Below are 17535 nucleotides of genomic sequence, written 5' to 3'. Positions count from 1 at the left end.
GTAATTGACTAGTGTAGTTACATCAATTTTCAATTTATCCAAGCAATCAAACCGGTTTTGAAACTTTCAATCCCATCTTCCACGGCAATGATTCGTTACATTCTGATAACGTCTCTATTTTTTCTTCTTCGGTAAAGTAGAAAGACTTTGCAAGGAGTCATAGTTTCCCACTAATGTTCTGCAAGATCGAATTTTTGAACGTGGGTTCCTATGCTGTTTTAAACCTTATGATGTCCATTAATCGTCCCAGAAATTTCACGTAACATTTACGTGACCTCCTGCAACATACGTTTGCAAACTTTCACTTTTCAATAAAAAATGGCTAAAAATTTCTTTTTAAAATTTTATTAGCTTGAGGCGAGAGAAAAAGATCGCAGATTAGAAATCAGACACATGAAAATATCCAAGATCTGCTAAGAAATTTCATACAACAAAATACAAAACAAAAGAAAATTATTTCCCCGTGTAATTATTTTAAGAATGAATATATAGGGTTAAAGGTCTTGCTTCAATCTATTTTCTATTAAATTTATATCGCTCTTTTGTACAGACTTTTCTGAATGTGTGTCAGTAAATTGCTTTTCTATAAAAAATCTTTCACGCCTGTGAAAACTTCGATTGCTAACATTTGCTAAGAATACTATCAAGCAACCTCCCTATTTCTTTTTATAACCATCATTAAATAGCCAACCCAATTCTTATGGATTTATGGCTACTAAAATTCAACTCCGTAGTCTTGTAATTTTGAACCCAATGCAGAAAAAACTTTTAACGAAGAAATTTCATCTACGACGTTTAGTCTGTTATGATAGAATTGTCTTTTGTAAAATTTCAAATGGCATGCGTGATGCAAAACTATTACAAAAACTAAACGAAATATTCTCGCTGCTTTTACGTTCAATGCTCTCTTTTTTTGTTCCTAAACATTTTAAATTTATTATATTAATAATAAATACTACATATGTTTAATTTGTACGTTACTTTAAATTAGCAGTTATGAAGAATTAACTTTTTATGAACTCTTAACAAATAAAATTTCGTCTGTAACTTTTAGCCTGTTATGATAGCACCTTTCGTAAAATTTGTGTTTTCGCTTGTTAAAAAAAGCCTACGAGTTCTGAAATTATTGTAAAAACTAATCTAAAATTACTTACTTTTACTTCCAATATATTCCTCTTTTATTCCTTAGCATTTTTCAAATATTTTATTAATTATAAATTCATACGCTTAATTTTACATCACTTTTATGATGTAGTTATGTTGAATTAATTTTTTATGGATTTTTAGCAAAGGCGTTTCGTTTATAAATTTTAATCTATTAAGATAAAATTATTCCCCTTTCGTAAAATTTCTGCGTTCTCTTGTTAGGAAATGCATGAGAGTGAAATTATCCTAAAAACTAAACAAAATTACCTCTACTTTTATTTCCAATGTACTCCTTTTTTAATTTCAAAACATTTCTTTAATATAAATACATACACTTGACTTCTAACCACACTTTAACGATGTAGTCATGCTGAATTAATTTTTTATGGACTTTTAACAAGGAATTGTATCTATAACTTCTAATCTCTTACGATAAAATTGCCTTTTGCAAAAATTTCAGCATTTGCTCGCTACAAATGGCATGAGATAAGTAAAATTATCAGAATTAAATTAAAAAAATTCCTTTTTAACTTCCAATATCCTTTTTTTTTCTCAAAATTTTTTAACCCTTTTGCCTACAAAAAAAAGGATGATAAAGCGTGTCCGATTACAGGCTTCTAACACCAGCCTGCATTCTGATAACCAGCTCTCCCTACCTAATTCCTCCCCATGCGAACTAGATCAGATTACAAGGTTTTATAAATCATAATTCAGTATTCGCTTTTTACTTTTACTTTTTCATCTAACCCTTTGGGCACCGTGAAATTTGGTGCCTACCGCGTTCGACGCTCAGGGTGACAATGCATTTCTCAGGGGACCTTGGGTGCCTTGTTAGGCAGCCTTATGCACCCATTGTATTAAAAAAAATTTAGGACGGGTATTGTTTGTTTAAGCCTTATCTTTAGCACCCATGCTGTGTAAGGCAAGCGTCATGCTGTCACATCAATGTGATTTTGTGATAAATTTTGAAAAGAATAATGCATCTGTTTTAGCAATTTTTATAATTAGAAGGTGCTGCCGGAGTTTAATTGGTTGAATCACTGCAGTTTTTTTATACATAATAAAAATCGGCATGCATGTTTTTAAACGGGATGCATACATTTATGCTTATTACCATTTATAAATTGGAAATTCGATTTTTTTTCTCACTAACATTTGTAAATTAAAATTCGATTTTTACGCTTACCAACATTTATAAATAGAAAATAAATATTTTCCCTTTCGAACAATTTAAAATTGAAAACATGTATTTTTCCTTACTATCAATTATGAATTGGAAATATACATTTCCTCTTACTCGCATTTATAATTGGAAATATCAATATTTTTCATTACTTTAATTTAAATAAAATGATTTCTTGTTTTGGTCAATTATAAAATAACCGGCCTGGCGTCGGGAGGGAAGATCCATGTTAAAAAAAAACAGTGAGTGAGGAAGAACTCAAATCCACACAAAAGTGGCCGGAACAAAGTTATTGTTCATTGGTTCATCGTTCTGATGGATTGTCATTTAGTCAAATGATTCGTTCATCTTTCAGTTTTGTCAAATATTTTAAAAATTGAGCAGAAGAATTGTCATTGATCATTAATCATTGGTCATGGATCAACCGAACGTCATGATTCTCATCGTTCGCTATCGAGATTTGAATGTACAACTTAGATTTAGCACACTGTTTCTTCTCCATTCCTTATCTTTATTTAATTTAAGAACGTGCATGACTAGATTGACAATTAAAAAAAAATTTTTTTGCAAAGGAAATCCCCCTGTTATCGCTACCACTTTTAACCCCTCGTAAATGCTTACGCAATCGGTAATTGTTTCTATTCTGATCGCTGTGAGCTCACAAGCAGCTTAGAAATGACTAACGTGTCCTACCATCCGAAAAGGGGTGAATTTTTGTAAAAAATTTTAATTTGTATTTTATAATTTTATAGTGGAGAGAACTATTAAAATTCAATAAACTGCTCTTGCCATTAAAAATTAAGTTCTGTAAAAATTTATTCAGTGCATGGGGAAGCAAAGTTATGAAATTTGAATTAAGTTTCTGGCTGGCTGTGCAACTTAAGACCAAATATTTTTTTGAACAGTTTGGTATATCTAAGAAAAAGGAACGATAAAAATAGATTGGAGAATGCTTCTTTGAAGGAAATAACCGTCCTAATGGATATGTTTTTATACAGGTTCTAGGACTCAATCTTAATCATTTGAGGGGGGACATAAAATATGCTAATTAATTAATGCAGACGATATTTTAAATTACGAAATCAGGCACAAAAGCGTACTTTCTCTGAATAAACTTACTTTTTTTTTCAATGGATTCAGTTTTCTAACCCCCAAATCATAGAAGTTACCCCAATAAGGGAAATATGGCCCCAACAAGACAGTGGAGCAAAGTTTGAACCCCTTAATGTTAATTTAACCTTTTGCCTATTTCACCATATCTCGAGAACTTTTTTAGTGAATTAAAAAAAATTTGCACACAATTATAAAAAATTTTAATCAAAAATAATTACAGGCAAAAAATACATTTTAGCAAATATTTGTTATTTATTTCCCAGCAAAAACATAAGTTCTGGCCATCTTCGAAATTACTGACGGTACTGATTGAAAAGTGAAGGTGCATATTACTGTCAGCTGGGTTGATTACTGGGCCACCCTATGAACTTTTGCCAACATTGTAGGAAGTGTTGGGCCTGTACATTACAAACACCCGCATCCCGTCAGTCTGAATCTACCCAATGGGCCACCAAGTTAAAGTTGTCTGCTGCCGCCAGTGAAGCGGTCGAGCGAGTAACGACTGTAACTGTGAATTTATTGTTTAGAAAAAGAAGCACGTTGGATTCTTATAATTTTCAAAAAAGGTAAGGTTTTATTTTTTTCTATTACATTGAAGTTATTATTTTAATCATTTTTGATTTACTATTGTTCAAATATGTTTACGACGTGCAGATTTCGGTTTACAAAGAACCGCGTTTGAAGTGCTGTTTTGGCGCTATGTTTTAGATTGGCAATCATCTTTATTCAATTAATACATCATAATTAACACCTTTCTAAGATAGAATAATAAAAAATATTAAATTTAATTCAATGAAAATGTACAGACAAATGTTTTATCAACACCAAGATCGCCGCCAAATTTTTAGCGACAATCGAGCAGTAGCACGCCAAAAACAAATATAAATTCTGTTGTATGATGACTCTTTAAGTGCAATTCATAATATGTTGTAGCATATGATATAAATCAGGTTTATCTAAGTATATTATGAAAATAGGTTTGTATAATAATCAAGAATTTTCATTAAAACTTATTTCTTTATGTTAAATAATATTTAGATTTTAGTTAACTAATTGCTGTTAGTAATATTAAAAATTGTTTCTGTTATATGTATTTCATTTTAATGAAATTTTTGAGCTAAATTCAAGTGTAAAAATAGGTAAAGGTTTAATAATTTATACTAAATAGTTTAAATTAAGATGAAAAATTTATTTGTACATGTTAATATAAATAATTGCGAAGAATCGTGCTGTGAATTCTTAAACAACCTAAAAAAAATATAGATTATGGAAAGTTTTTTAGCACGCAGTTGCTCATACTTAATTGTATATTGGCTAACCCCACTTATACAAAAAAAAAATATTACAAAATTCTTTTATATTTTGAAATCAATGTTAAGTTACTTCATAATTTTTGTTAAGAGTTAAGTGAATAATGTTTTTATTGTGAATTTCAAGTTAATATTCATATAAAATAATGCCCGATTTTTATAGGGATTACAAAAATATATAAAAGTTCAATACAATATGAAAACAAAATTCATACTCAATAAAAATAACAAACAACTCTTTTTCTATTAGTTTTAAAAATGTTAGAAAACCTGTTAACGCTCTCCATGAATTTCTATAGGTTTTCTTATTTCTTGCTGTGTTTATTATTAATTTAATGAACTCGCACTCGTATTGGTAACATGCGATCAAAATTTCTACTTTTCGACTAGTTAGAGTACTAAAATCTACAGGAGCTCTGTACTTGTTGACAATTTAAATTACAATCATTTCCTGACCGCTATAGACAGAATATAATACCATTTTATTTACAAGTACAACTTCTTAAAAGGATGTTTGACCACTTTCGAAGTAGCCGAGGTGCTTCAAATTTAACTTGTATTCTATTGAGAAGACAAGTTATAACTGCTTCCAAATCACTGAAAGCTAAATTTATAATAATTTTTTGCAGAGAATCTTTCAGTGGAAATAAAAGTTTTTCAATTAACTCCTTGAAAGATTTTCAATGCTAACCTTATATTTTGTGATCCTAGAGCCGAACTTAGAAAATTTTGTTGTTTTATTGTTGACAATTCTGTTAAGAAAATTTCCTGACCTACAAGTTATTTTTCTCATTCTAATTTCTGAAAAATATTATTCTAATTTTCATTCAAACGTTTTGAGTGCCCGTTGTGTAATGCTTTTTAAATTTTTGCTGAAAGTTAAGCGAAATTTTTTTTACTGTATATCTCAAGTTAATATTCACATGAAAGTAAGACCTTTTTTTTTCTTTTACCTCTTTAAATGTTAGAAAACCTGTGCCAGTCCTCCATGAATTTCTGTAAGTTTTATTACTTAATATTATTTATTATTTATTGAATTATCTCGCTTTCATGTTTGTAACAATGGTAACTTGCAATTGAAATTTCTACTATTTTCCAACTGAGTGAAGTACTGCGTCTCTGTTCTCATCAACTTCACTTTCCAAGTAGCTGAAGTGCTCCAAATTCAACTCTTATTCCATTGACAACTTACATCTTATCACTTAAAGGAATTTTTTTTTCTTAAACTAAATATCAAATCCTTATATTGAGCTTTGTATGGAAGTGCTAGACTAATATAATTATTAATAATAGTTTATTAGACACAATATGCTTTAATATTAGATTCCATTGAACACTAATTTAAACGTAAATTTACGAGTAGTTTGAAACACGGCTTAACGAAAAAATCTAGCCGCTTTTTTTTATTGATAATTTTCTTATTTTATTTTCATAATCTGTTTTGGCTTGAGCAAAATAGTTGTTGTTTGCCTGTCAGTCTGACCACAGCAAAGTGAGGGTTTAAACGCACATATTTTAAATTATTGTACTAGGGGGCGAACCATATGGAAACGACAAAAATTTGATTATAATCAATTTGAAAAGTTATTTTCAAAATAAATTAAATTTCAAAAATGACTTTTATGTGAAACTGTTCTATTTTACATAAATTAAATTGAGAAAAGCAACTATTACCAACCAATTCCCCTGATACAAATTTTTAAATTTATTAATAGTTAAAATGATTTATCAATTAACTTATTTTTTTTTTCATCATCTGCATAAATAATTTAATATTATTTAGAGAAGTAATATTTTAATTATTATTTGAATTATGATTTTAAAGAAGGATTAAGGACATTTTAATGTATTAAGCGAATTCATTTATAAAGTACAGTGAATTCTCACTTATGCACCAGTCTTTGGGACCAAGAGAAAAAGCGTATAAGATTTAAAAAACAGTAAGTTCATGCAAATAAGAAAAGCTTCAGATTCAGCAAAAGCTAAATTTACAATAATTTTTTGCCGAGAATCTATTAGTGGGAATAAAAAAATAAATTTCAATTAACTCTTTCAATGCTAACTCTTCAATGCTCTGAAGATTTTCAATGCTAACCTTATATTTTGTGTTTTTTTTTATTGTTGACAATTCTGTTAATAAAATTTCCTGGTCGAAAAGTTATTTTTCTTATTCTAAATTTCCTGGCCTACAAGTAATTTTTCTCATTCTAATTTCTAAAAAATATTTTAATTTTTATTTAATCTTTCTGGGTGTCCATTGGGTAATACTTTTTAAATTTCTGCTAAGAGTTTACCGTAAAATATTTTTACTGTATACAAGGTAATATTTACATAAAAATATGACCTTTTTTTTCCTTTTAGCTTTTCAACCTGTGCCAGTCCACCATGAATTTCAGTAAGTTTTTTAACTTTTATCATATGCAGAATCTTGGATGTACATAATTAATTTAATATTAGGTACTTTGAGAAGTAGTATTTTAATTATTATTACTTGAATTATGATTTTAAAGAAGAATTAGGGACATTTTAATGTATAAAGCAAATTTATTTATAAAGTGCAGTGAATTCTCCCTTATGCATCAGTTTTTGGGACCAAGAGAAAAAGTGTATAAGATTTTAAAAACAGTAAGTTCATGCACATAAGAAAAGCTTCAGATTCAGCGAAAGCTAAATTTACAATAATTTTTTGTGGAGAATCTTTAAGTGGAAATAAAAAAATAAATTTCAATTAACTCTTTGGAAGATTTTAAACGCTGACCTTATATTTTGTGATCCTAGAGGCGAACTTAGAAAATTTTGTTGTTTTATTGATGACGATTCTGTTAATAAAATTTCGTAGCCTGCAAGTTATTTTTCTCATTCAAATTTCTAAAAAATATTATTCTAATTTTTACTTAATCTTTCTGGGTGTCCGTTGTATAATGTTTTTTAAATTTCTGCTAAAAGTTTACTGAAAAAAATTTTTACTGTATATCTCAAGTTAATATTTACATAAAAATAAGACCCTTTTTTTTCCCTTTTAGCTCTTCAAATGTTGGTAAACCTGTGCCAGTCCACCATGAATTTCTGTAAGTTTTATTACTTTTATCATCTGCAGAATCTTTGATGTGCAAATAATTTATTATTTTGAGAAGTATTATTTTAATTATTATTATTTGAATTATGATTTTAAAGAAGGATTAGGGACATTTTAATGTATTAAGCGAATTCATTTATAAAATACAGTGAATTCTCATTATGCTTCAGTCTTTGGGACCAAGAGAAAAAGTCCATAAGATTTTAAAAACAGTAAGTTCATACAAATAAGAAAAGCTAGATAGAAAAGTTTCAATAGCTGAATAAAACTACAAATAGTCGTGAATAGCGGCTAAACCTTCTAATTGTTTTTAATGATTTCGAGTAATGTTTTTGTCATCTCTGTTTTTGCGTAAACTGAGTAATAGTAATCGCTATAGCTTTACATTCCTTGACCAAAAACTAACGTTTTAATTGGTGGTGGGAAAGACACTGCTAGATAAATTTTGAAAGCATATGGGTGGTATATATGGTGGTTTCAATGTGGGTGGTGTGATAGATAAGACACCTTATTCAAATTCATATAAAAAAATGTCTTCCTAGAAACAATAAAGGTGAAAAAAATCCCATAGGGAAGAAAAATGAACTGTATTACTAGATCCAGTAACTTATTTCCTTTTATCTGTAACGAAGATTGTTTATTTGCTTTAAACTGAAAACTTTTTCTAAAAAATGGGATTATTTTTTTCTATTTAAACAAAAAATAAAATCACAATTTTAGACTTTTAAAAAAAAATTGTGTGCTGAATTGAAATATTTATTTTCTGAATGATGCATAAAGAATTATAATTATTATTATTTTCCTATATAATGATCAAGGGCCTTTGAAAACCTTTGTATATATGCAAAAGGCACATAAAAGAGGTGGCGCAGAAGTGATTGGTCACTGTATGTAGTTTTATATTTTAATAATGGTTATTAATTTTCATTTTAATCGTTCACTTCCCTATTCAATGAAAAAAAGTGTTATATTTATAAATTTTATTGATGTATATAAAATATTTTTTTAAAAATTTTATTAAGTACAGTAAGATTTTGATTGTGAAAACACAATCATATTTAAAAACCTACCTTGTTAACATAGCTTAAAAACGTGTAGGTTAAAGAGAAAAAAAAAAAGTAACGACAAAGTACTGATTTGAAGCATCTTGAAACTAACCTGTACAATATTGAATGCCTTCTAAGACATTATTTGGTAGAAAAAATTTTTGCGATAAGAACAATTTTTTAGTCCAAGCAAATAAAATGCCCCGTAAAAGTTAAAAAATTCTTAATAAAATGTGTAAGTAAATTTAATTTATGGTAACTAAGAAATAATGTTAATAACACCTGCATTTCACTTATTTATCTATTCTTCAATAGTACAAAATATTTTTATTTGGCAAAAATATATACACCTACCTTTTTAAAAACAAAAAAGTTTTCTTGAAACAGAAGTTTAAAATGTAAACACATTAGGAATCTCTAAACTAACATTTAAGTGCGACAGAAGCAAAAAGATTATAGAAATCTTACGATTTTATGAGTTAAACGAGATGAAAAACATCAGAACCAGTTTAATTGCATATTGAAATGTTGAAGTTTTTAAAGATTCTTTTTTAACTTTCCGCCCTATAAACGGGTTGTGGTTGTGTGACGTGGGCGACCCTGCTTCACCACAGGTGCCCACTGGGTAACGAGAAGAAAGTAGTAGTTCTGGCATTCCTGTGGCCAATGGGACAACCCCCCAATGCCTGCAATTTAAAAAAAAAAGGGGGGGGGGGAAAGTCTATAATAAGGAAACGCCCATTGTAACGCTCCTGTCCTTGGGCAATCAAACAGGTTTAAATGTTTTCAGTCTAATTTTTCTCTGAATTATTCATTAGATTTAAATAAGTTTTGTTTCTTTTTATTTGTGGCCCATAATGTGTGTATCCTATTACAGAGTTTATTTGCTAGAATTCGAAAAGTATATGTTGAAAGTGGTTAATGTGCAACTCCTGCTATTCTAATCTACAGAAAATGACAACTAATTTTTCTGTATCAAATAAAAATGCAGTGTACCTCCTCGAGAAGGGCCAACCGTCCTCACTGCCCTTTGACGACACTGTCTGATAATATTCCTTTTAAAAAATTTAATGTGTAAATGATGATTACACACTTTTAAAATTATTCGTGTTAATAAGTTTGATTCAGATACCATTACAAATATTTACTTTGTTAATTCTCAACTGGTTAAATTTTTAAAAGATTTTTTTAGTATCAATAAGTTTATTAAAAGATTTTTTAAAAAAATTTGAAATGAATATTTTTTTTAAAAAATATGTACCTTTCAATATTTATTTTTAGTTAATCGTTTATTAGTTAATAGTTTAAATTATGGAAAAAGCCTTCAAGTTTAACAATATTTTTTTCTATTAGCATGTTTTTTTTTCTTTGTAAGCTACAAATTTTTCTCATTTTGATAATGGGTGAGAACTACTTTTTGAAATATACATGTAAAATAGTAGGTATAGGATGGTAATTTTACAGTCGTTAAGAATCGAATTCAGCTGTTACATAATAGTACACATTTTGTTAACTATTTACGGTGTTAATTAAAAGCCCTTTAAAAACTCTGTGTACCCTTTTTTTTTTTAGGAAGCACCTTTCCCTTTTTTATTCCTAGGCATAGTAATGGAGTATTTAACAAATATTTTTTGTTAAAAGAAGGAACTAAATTAATAAAAAAATTTGAAGAAAAGAAATTTCATCAGAGATGTAAACAATGTTATTAATATTTATGTAAACTTTTCATTTTTTGTCTTACATCTATACCAGTTATATAAAGACATTACGGAAATCGTGACATTGGTCAAATCTGTCGTTATTCTTATCTAGTTCTTGTGTTTTTTATATGAGGAAAACATTAATTTCACAAAGCATCACCATTAAAGTAATTTAAGAATTTATTGATTTATAAAGTTATTACAGAATTGTAAAATTATCTGCCTTTTTAACTAGCAAATTTTGAGCAACCTTTTTTCATATGGTTTCAATTCTGGTTTCAATTCAATACATATTATTGTTTTGATGCCTATTTTAATATGAAAAATGTTGTAAATTTTGAAATTTTTTTTGTCAAGGGTATACAATTAAAAATTTAATCATAAAAGTAAAGCGAAAAAGAAATACTATTGATACATTCGTGCATGTAAGTAATATATATTTAAAAGTAATTTTTCTTCTATACCTTTCCTTGAAACAATAATTTACATTAGAATATCATAATTGTTTTAAATATTAAATGCAATAAAATTGAGCACCATAAAATTAATGAAGAAAAAACTGCATGTTTTTTAAAATTAAATATTTTCTGAGAAAAGGTGAGCACAAAATTAAACACCCTGAATAACTTTTCATTTAACAGTTAGATTTTCATGTACTAGTTGTCAATCTTAATGGGTTCGTGAGTCAATATTCAATAATTTCATTCAGAAAGGAATTTTATGTTCAAAATCTTTCTAAATTATAAGACAGGTGTATGTTTTGCATGGTGTTACTAATTTGAAGACTAATGTGATGAGTCAAAATTTATCAATGAAATGATAAAAGCAAAAACTTTTCGATAGAAATTTTAGTTTTAAAAGCTCATTTTCACAAAAATACTTATGTTTTTAAAATATACGATTTGCATAATTTTTATTTTATTATCCTCTCTTTCAGGAGAACTCTTCTGTGCTATTCCAAGTGATTCTATGTAGACAAAGATATGATTTCTCTGTTGTTTTTATTTTTAAAATTAAATTGAAATTTGTGTAATATTTGTATTGATTAAGGTTATGTCTTTGTATTTATATGTCTTTGTATAATAAAATGTTTGCAAGAGACAATGTTGATTATTCATTTAACTAATTTCAGGGTACATTCAATTCATTACATGACTGGCTACATTAGTACATTTTTGTCCAATACACCTATTTTTTGTTAAATTTGCTGCAAGACTAAATATAATCAGTAAAACATGAATTCATGATCAGTATCGCACTAAATGATCATCTCTGGACAGCCTCTTAATATTATCGGCTGTAGGTTGTATTTATTTTTGTATAGGGTACAATAGTATCACTAGATTCCTTAAGAACACAGCTTTTATTTTAAAACATATATATACTGACTACAAGCTATTATAGACATATAAAACTTGAAAAATTACTTGTGAGATACAGAATTTTCATAATTCTGGACAGCAGTTTTATTATTCTGCTTTTAAGTAGAATATCACTGTAAAGAAAAGATTATTACATATGTTTACCTAGTTTAAAAATGTATTGATAAGTGGAAGCATAGATTGTGCACAGCAAATCTTTAGGACTAAGGGGTTGAACTGTGTAAAAAAATATTCTTTGCATAAAACAATTTAAATGAAAAAATTAACCTAGAAATATTTTCTTAGTTCATATATTAATAATTTATTCAGAAATGTATTAGATAGCTAGATATTTATTTAGCTAATTGAATTAAATAAAATTTAGGTCTGTGGGTTTTAATTACTCCTGTAACTAGGTCAATGACCTCTCGTAAACCTCTATAAACTAAAGGGATGCTGCTGGGTGTATATAAATTGCTGGCCCTCAATTATTGATTCATTGATTACCCTCTACTGGAAAATGTCGGGCAATCACTCACCCAGCGCGTTTTAGACAGTAACTGCTGGGTTAGGTACTACCGGCCATCGATAGGCCGGTATTGTTGGCTCGACAGAAGGCCAGCCATTCACTTTAGTACAGTTGAAAGTGACTTTTGCCGGCACAGACCCGTCGCTTTAGCTGGTGGCAAACAGCAGTTTTGTGGAGCTGGACCTACAGATTTGTTTTTGCTGGGTTAATATTAATCGAAAAATTTTGAATTGTAAGATATGCAAATTTTTGCATCATTTTTAAAGGATATAATTTTACGTGGAAAATACAAAATTTGAGGGAAATCAGTTGAATAGATCTTAAGAAATTGAATTTTAAAAAAAACCAAATATTTAAAATTTGATTTCTCTCCTATTCAAATGATTTCGTTCAATTTTTGTAATTTGTTACGTAAAATTACATACTTTGAAGTGATGCATAAACTGTATACCCCAAAATTCAACATTTTTCTCTCTATTTGTAAAAAAAATATTGAAAATTAAGAAATATTTACTAAAATGTATTATTTGCATGTAATTATTTTTGGATGAACAAATTTTTTAATTATAAAATTTTCAACTTTCTTTTAAAGTTCTCGAGATATGGCGAAATACGAGATATTCCAAATTGCAGCTATCCCCTATATTTTGGAGATCAGAAATCCGAATCCGCTGAAAAAAGAGGTATGTTTATTCAAAAAAATTACGTTTTCGTGTATGATTTCGTGACCTAAAATATCGTCTGCTATTATTAATTTACGTAATTAAGTTCATCCCCTTGAGCCATTAAGATTGCGTCCTAGAACGTGAGAATCCGATCATTAGATCAAAAGTTATTCAGGAGGACCGATTTTTTTTCCATTGGCGCACTGTACACTGAAAAATAATGTCTGCATCTTTAGTACGCAACTTTGGAAGTTTTAATAAAGTTTTATTAGTTTTTCCGTTTCCGGGCCCTTTTTATTTCGTTTATACACGAATGCTAAAAATACACATTAACTGTGTGGTAGTTATAGAATAAACTAACTGAAGTAAATATCTGAGTGAGAAATCTTTTCAGCTTTTAATTCTGCGCTAGCAAATTTTCGACTTGCTTTTAAAACAAAATTTATTTTTAATTATTTTTAAAATCTATTTATACTCTATGAAAAAGAAACAGAAAACATGAAATTTGAAGCGTTTCCGCAAATAAATAAATTTTGCAATGTCGGTTTTAGTTTTTAATTCAAACTTTAGACTTCAAAAGCTTTTGTGATAACTTTCTCCACTAATAAGCTCAAATTTCGAAATCGTTGCAAGTTTTGTTTTTATCTTAAATCAGAAACACGAGGGAAAAATTGTTTTAATCATCACTTTCAGTAATCGTGATAATTCGTTCTCTAAAGATGTGGTACTTAATTAACCAGTGAAGTAAAAGAGGGCGTCTTGCCGACTGCGCCGCTCAAATTAATAACCGCTCTGTCAGTAAAATATTAAGCTAATGTTTTATTCGCATAAAAATTCTTTGTTATACAGGGGCGTTAACGCCCTTCTACCGCTATTGTTAGTTCCCTGAAATCGATAAACACCCACAACCGCCATGTTCTTTGGGAAATGCTTTCTTCAGATTTCTTGAATTCTTTTTTTCTTAGTTCTTTTTCTCGCTCTCGTAAGAAAAAGAAATAGCTTTTAAGATATGAAAGATGATATGGAAACGAAGATAATTAGTAGCTGTAGCGGTCGAAGAAGAGTTGAGTTGTTCTTTAGTTTCTTGCATCTGTGTTATACCTTTTCATTAAAAATAGCAGACTATCGTAAAGATAAAAAGAATTGAGAAAAATCGAAGTTGAAGTAAGCGTTCGTTATAGAAAATTATCGTTTGATAGAAAAATATATTTTTGTTTTATACGTTTATAAGTATGTAATTAGAGTATTATTGCAAGTTTAACGCTTTGATTTTAAGATGTATAAATTTCAAAGTTTAGTTAGATAAAGCCAGAGGGAATTTTTAAAAAAACTATTTTTATAAAGATCATTAAATTGAAAAAAAAATGTTTGCTTCGCAAATTTTCTGATGATCTTGAAGTTTTCAAAGCAATTTATTTCCTTTTTTCTGTTTATTTTGTTACAAAATGAATACTCTTTAATTGTTTTTGAAATAAAAAAACACTTTTTGATATCAAAAAATGGTTAAACGCGTGTGTGCATAATATACGACAGAATATGATATTTAAGACAAAAAAGTTACAACCATGTGTGAGATAATTTGTTATTTAAACTAAATCAAAGATTAAAGGAATGTGCTAGATAGTAGGTAATTTTATTTTTCGCATAATAAAAAGATTAGTTAATGTATAAAAAAATTAAACGTTTAAGATACCAAAGTGATTTGAATAGTATGTAAAAGGGAGAATTTTTATCTTAAAAATAAATTTTAAAAAAATTAAAAATATAGATGTTTTAACGATTTGATTTACGATAACACTGGAGAACAATTTTTTTCTCTCTTACATGAGATTTCTTAAGGTATCTTGAATAATTTACATTGCTGATTTTAAATCTGCTATATATATTTCTCTCTCCAAGCTTAGCTTTTTCTTTCCTTTTTCATAATATTCGTATACTACTTTTTCTTCAAAAATACAAGTTAAAAAACATTATATACAACAAGTGGTCACTTAAATGTTGCAATAAACTTCCAGGGGAGTTAGGGGACATCATCAAGATTAAAATTGCCCAGAAATGGGATCATACGCCGCTAGGTGCGTTTCCTTAAAATGAATTGGTTCATGTTCTATGAACAGGTCATTATTGGGAAGAGGCTCTGTCCGCGTACAACTACATTTCCGGGCATGGGTTTCTATGCAATATTAATTCTGATAATGTGCCCCAACTCCCCTAGAAACTTGCCGCAACATTTAGAAGTCTCCTTGCTGTAGATAATTTTTTTAAACTTGTATATTACGACAAAAAATAGACTAAAAATGTCATTTTAAAAAATATCAGAAGCTTTAGATTAAATTGGCTCATTAAAGTTGAATTACTCAGAAAAAACAAAAAGTATGATAGTGTTAAATTTGTTAAAAACAATAGTGCTGCACTATTAGTCGCCGTTTTTAGAGCTATTAAAAACCAAAAGAAGCATAACTCTAAATACGTTTATAATTCTTCGATTGATATCGAAGTTCGGAAAACATAGGTCAAAAAAGTACCACATCGAAAAGGACACTTTTTAAAGCTCCTGTTCGGCAAGATTTCAAGTTTTATTTCTTTTTGTGTCCTTAAAAGTGATTCATTGATGGCAGGAAACTTGTGGATGAGACACCATCTGGAAGTTTCTTTGAAGAAAAAGGACTTTGGCCTTCGCCCAAGATTCGCGTGTTCAAAAAGCGTGAACCTTTGATCGATGTGGTCACGCAACGAAGCTTTTGCTTTCGATATTTTCCTACAATTTAAGAACTGGAGAACAGTTATTTCTGGAGATAGCTGTATCGGAACCATTTCTCCAGGATCGGTCTTTTATTCGCGGTTTTTATGGGGACTTTGGGAAATATAAAGAACTGAAACTCGGAAAACGTACTTACGTGAGATCATTTGTTCTTACATTAATATTCTTCCAGACAAGTATTGTTATTTCGAAACAGGCACGTGTAGTAAGAGGGTGTTTATGGAGGGTAGATCTTTTCAGGAAGTGTTAATCTATTATTTTTGCAAATTATGGATTTTTTCCTTTTTGCTTGGGATGTTATTTTTTATGTTTTACAGATCATTTACAAAAAGAATTATTACGTTTTGTTGCATAGAAACAAATTGAATTGCTAACATTTTAGTCAATTTACTTTTGTAAATGTACTAAGAGAATATAGGGTATGGTGTAATTTGCGTCGATGAATATAAAAGATTTAATTTTATCTCGAACAATGAACTCAAAGCATTAGCATTTCGAGGTTTTCCTTTCAACGTAACAAACTTTAATTACACTAAAAAAATTCGATAAATAACCTGTTTACATTGTACTATAGATTTACTTATTGTAGATTTGTTGCAATAAATGTTTATCAGGGGTCTTTGTAGCTTGTAGTTAAACTCAGTTGATTAATACATGTCATATGTCTATAATAAAGAAAAACTCACCTTTTTGAGCAGTTATAGAGCTAAGCTCACACACATGTGTTTATTGTGTTGAGTAAAACTTAGCTTCAACAAATTTCAAGTGTAAAGCAGATAGCAATAGAACACTTAAGTATTATATACCTTCGATTAATCAGCTTGTAGTCAATGCATAGTGCAAACTGTAACTATACCTGCAGTAACTGGTACTTGATCCTGGTACTTCTTATCCGACTTAAATGTAACAATATCTAAATTATCCCAATTTCATTTTATCATCGACGTTGAAAAGGCGATACATATCAGATTTATGATAACCATTATTAACTCCATGGTCTGGTAATTTAGATCTCAGCACAGAAGACAAGAGAACTTTGGGCTTAAGAATCGCAACAACTCCTCACCTACGTGGGAAGCATTTTTGACAAAAACTAATACAGATTCGCGTTAGATGTAGCAATAATTTACGAAAACCATACACGGTTAATCCGACGACACGGGGATTATAACTCACGATTTGTCTAATACCTCTAAGGATAATTTACGTCAGCACTGAGGTCAGTGTATCCCGGGAGCAGAATATGACTCAACTAGCCGTTGCCAGGATTCGAACCTGGGCACGTATCCTTTTAGACATAATGGAACTATTTTATTGAAGAAAATGTAGTAATTGGCTCATGTGAAAGTTACAAATATTATCAAGAAGGGTGCATTCTCTGCATGGCTAACTAGACATGGCTGTAGTTGGTTTTGGCTCTGTTACTTTACTGGTGAAGAAATCTTTGCATTTATAAAACAGTATGTGAAATAACGACAATGAAAAAGAAGTAAAAATAATCTTGTACAAATATTATCATAAGGAGCACATTCTCTGCATGGTCAACTGGTTTTGGCTTTATTACTTAACTGGCGAAGAAATCTTTGCATTCAAAAATAGCATGTGAAGTAACAGCAATGGAAAATAAATGAAAATAATTATGAAT

The 17535-nt window shown here is 29.1% G+C and overlaps 1 long non-coding RNA gene across 3 annotated transcripts; it reads left to right on the top strand.

Annotated features, from left to right (window-relative positions):
* The first annotated feature begins 3729 nt into the window (after positions 1-3729).
* On the top strand, positions 3730-11678 carry LOC147814870 (uncharacterized). 3 transcript variants are annotated; one of them, XR_015431315.1, is made up of 5 exons: positions 3730-4008; positions 5721-5750; positions 7114-7147; positions 7776-7820; positions 11512-11678. It is a non-coding gene; the product is annotated as an uncharacterized LOC147814870 (long non-coding RNA). The 3 variants fall into 3 exon arrangements; XR_015431316.1 differs by lacking the exon at positions 5721-5750 and having other exon boundaries at positions 3768-4008; XR_015431317.1 differs by lacking the exon at positions 5721-5750 and having other exon boundaries at positions 3797-4419.
* Positions 11679-17535: the final 5857 nt, after the last annotated feature.

This window comes from Parasteatoda tepidariorum, chromosome 2 (genome assembly GCF_982258835.1).
Source record: "Parasteatoda tepidariorum strain Cologne lab strain chromosome 2, Ptep-v5.0, whole genome shotgun sequence".
Lineage (NCBI taxonomy): Eukaryota > Metazoa > Arthropoda > Arachnida > Araneae > Theridiidae > Parasteatoda > Parasteatoda tepidariorum.
The sequence above is the reverse complement of the archived record's forward strand: the minus strand, read 5'-3'. Positions and strand labels throughout refer to the sequence as shown.